The sequence below is a fragment of the Phyllobates terribilis genome, unplaced genomic scaffold (genome assembly GCF_046119375.1).
Source record: "Phyllobates terribilis strain yellow unplaced genomic scaffold, ASM4611937v1 Scaffold_7__3_contigs__length_470593459, whole genome shotgun sequence".
Classification (NCBI taxonomy): domain Eukaryota; kingdom Metazoa; phylum Chordata; class Amphibia; order Anura; family Dendrobatidae; genus Phyllobates; species Phyllobates terribilis.
In genome coordinates, this window is record NW_027362767.1 from 51,647,057 (window position 1) to 51,650,712 (window position 3,656).

The following is a 3,656-nucleotide window of genomic DNA, read 5'->3' on the forward strand; positions in this document are numbered from 1 at the left end:
AGCATGACCACGCCCACGACTGGTTCCAGGCATCATGGGAAATGTAGTTCTTTGCGCAGCAGCGACACCTGCCGCCACCTGCTGGAATTACCTTTCTTTACTGTCTGATTTTCACTGAGTGGGAGAAGTTTAGATTTATTTATTATTATTATTATTATTATTATTTATTATTATAGCGCCATTTATTCCATGGCGCTTTACATGTGATAGGGATATACATAACAAAAGCATTTACATAATCTTAACAAAACGAGTCAGCGACTGGTACAGGAGGAGCGAGGACCCTGCCCGCGAGGGCTCACAATCTACGAGGGATGGGTGAGGATACAGTAGGTGAGGGTAGAGCTGGTCGTGCAGTGGTGTTTACTGCAGGTTGTAGGCTTGTCGGAAGAGGTGGGTCTTCAGGTTCCTTTTGAAGGTTTCCACGGTCGGCGAGAGTCTGATATGTTGGGGTAGAGAGTTCCAGAGTAGGGGGGAAGCACGGGAGAAATCTTGTATGTGATTGTGGGAGGAGGAGATAAGAGGGGAGTAGAGCAGGAGATCTTGTGAGGATCGGAGGTTGCGTGCAGGTAAGTACTGGGAGACTAGGTCACAGATGTATGGGGGAGACAGGTTGTGGATGTCTTTGTATGCCATGGTTAGAGTTTTGAACTGAATTCTCTGGGCAATAGGGAGCCAGTGAAGGGATTGACAGAGAGGAGAGGCCGGGGAATAGCGGGGGGACAGGTGGATTAGTCGAGCAGCAGAGTTTAGGATAGATTGGAGAGGTGCAAGAGTGTTGGAAGGGATGCCACGGAGCAGGAGGTTGCAGTAGTCGAGGCGGGATATGATGAGGGCATGCACTAGTGTTTTTGCAGAGTCTTTGCTGAGGAATGCACGGATCCGGGAGATGTTTTTGAGTTGGAGTCGGCAGGAGGTGGAAAGGGCTTGAATATGTGGCTTGAAGGAGAGATCAGAGTCCAGGGTTACCCCAAGGCAGCGAGCTTGTGGGACTGGGGAGAGTGAACAGCCATTGACGTTGATGGATAGGTCGGATGGGGGATGTGAATGAGAGGGTGGAAAGATGATGAACTCTGTTTTATCCATGTTGAGTTTTAGAAACCTGTCGGAGAAGAAGGATGAGATGGCGGACAGACATTGTGGGATTCTGGTTAGTAGGGAGGAGATATCGGGTCCAGAGAGGAAGATCTGTGTGTCGTCAGCATAGAGGTGATACTGAAAGCCGTGAGACTCTATGAGCTGTCCCAGGCCGAAGGTGTAGATGGAGAAGAGCAGGGGTCCTAGAACTGAACCTTGGGGGACACCGACAGATAGGGGGCGAGATGAGGAGGTGGTGCGTGAGTGGGAGACGCTGAATGTCCTGTCTGTTAAGTATGAGGAGATCCAAGATAGAGCCAAGTCCGTGATGCCAAGAGATGAGAGAATCTGGAGTAAGAGGGAATGGTCCACTGTGTCAAAGGCAGATGACAGGTCCAGAAGGAGGAGGATGGAGTAGTGTCGCTTGGATTTGGCATTTAGTAGGTCGTTTGTGACTTTGGTCAGGGCAGTTTAGGTCGAGTGATGCGGTCGGAAGCCAGATTGTAGACGGTCGAAGAGGGAGCAGGAGGAGAGGTGGGAGGACAGTTCAAGGTGGACATGTTGTTCTAGAAGTTTTGAGGCAAAGGGGAGAAGTGATATGGGGCGGTAGCTGGTCAGAGAGGAAGGGTCAAGGGAGGGCTTTTTGAGGATGGGTGTGATTGCAGCATGTTTGAAACATGAGGGGAAGACTCCGGTTGTTAGTGATAGATTGAAGAGGTGGGTTAGGGTTGGGATGAAGACTGAGGTGAGGTTAGTGATGAGGTGGGATGGGATTGGGTCAAGTTCGCAGGTGGTGAGGTGTGATTTGGAGAGTAAAGAGGAGACTTGACCTTCTGTAATGGTAGAGAAGTGGGGTTTGGAGGAGGATGGTTGAGTAGATATGAGGAGGGGTTGTGTGGACTTTAGGCCAAAGTTTTGTCTGATGGTGTCAATCTTCTGTTTGAAGAATGAGGCAAAGTCGTCGGCTGAGATGAGAGAAGAGGGAGGAGGTGCTGGGGGACGAAGGAGAGAGTTGAAAGTGTTAAATAGCTGTTTAGGGTTGTGAGATAGGGAGGATATGAGAGATGAGAAGTAGGTTTGTTTTGCTGTAGTGAGTGCGGACTTGAAATTAGTGAGGGATTGCTTGAATGCGATGAAGTGCTCGATGGAGTGAGACCTTTTCCATCTCCGCTCCGCAACCCTGGAGGCCCGGCGCAGTTCTTTGGTAAGTTTAGTGTGCCAGGGTTGCCTGTTGAATGTGCGAGGTGTGGTGTGTGTGAGAGGGGCGATCGAGTCTAGAGCTGCAGCTATTGTGGTGTTATATGAAGCAGCAGCAACGTCTGCATCGTGCAAGGAATTTATGTCTGTGAGAGGAAGGAGGGATTCAGAGAGAGAGTGTAGGTCAAGGTGTTTGAGATTTCTGCGAGGGTGTGTGAATTTGTGGAGTGGGGATTGTGCACCCGGAGAGGAGAGGGTAGAGAATGTGAGGAGGTTATGGTCAGAGAGAGGGAGTGGTGAGTTAGAGAGGTTAGATAGGGAACAGAGGCGGGTGAAGATGAGGTCCAGTGTGTGGCCATCTTTGTGGGTGGGTGTGGAAGACCATTGAGTGAGTCCAAAGGAGGAGGTGAGGGATAGGAGCTTAGAGACAGACGAGTGGGGAGTGTCAATGGGGATGTTGAAGTCACCCATTATGATAGTGGGGATGTCAGTGGAAAGGAAGTGAAGCAGCCAGGTAGTGAAATGGTCTAAGAAGGTGGTGGCTTGCCCTGGGGGTCGGTAAACGACGGCCAGTTGGAGGTTGGAGGGGGAATAGATGCGCACACAGTGCACCTCAAAAGAGGGGAGTGTAACGGAGGGTGGCAGTGGGATTTTGGTGAAAGCGCAGAGTTCCGATAGGAGGAAACCTACGCCTCCACCATGTTTGCCATTGGGGCGGGGGTGTGGGAAAGGTGGAATCCGCCATATGAAAGGGCAGCTGGGGAGGCTGTGTCAGAGGGGGTGAGCCAGGTTTCAGTGATGGCGAGGAAGGAGAGTTTGTTTGTAATGAAAAGATCGTGGATGAAGGAAAGTTTGTTGCAGACAGAGCGAGCGTTCCATAGAGCTCCTGTTAGTATAGCTGAGGAGGTGGGTATTAGTTGGATGGGTATTTATTTGTTTTTGCATATGAAAAAAAAATGGATGAAACACTGATGGTAAAAAAGGACCGAAAGTGGATGATAATCGAAGCAGTTTTTTCTTGTATGCATAAAATGGTGTGTGAATGAGGTCCAATGCAGCCAAGAAAATACAGCTACATGAATTAAAGGCGTATTCCACTTATTCCACCCAAATCAAGTTATTCTCTATCTGCTGAGGGTGCGACCACCAGCGATGCCAAGATCCACATTAAGGGGCCGCCAGCCGATGACTTACCCTTTAACCCTTAGGGACACACATGAGACGACAAGATCCGCGTCCGGCTGATCCCATAATGTGTAACGTAGTAAATCCGGGATCTCATAACGTGATCGCAGCGCTCGGCCGACCATCTCTGCCCCCTGCCATCAATGGGGGGCGCCATACTCGCGTTACCTGCTCCTGTTCCCCGTACAATTAACACT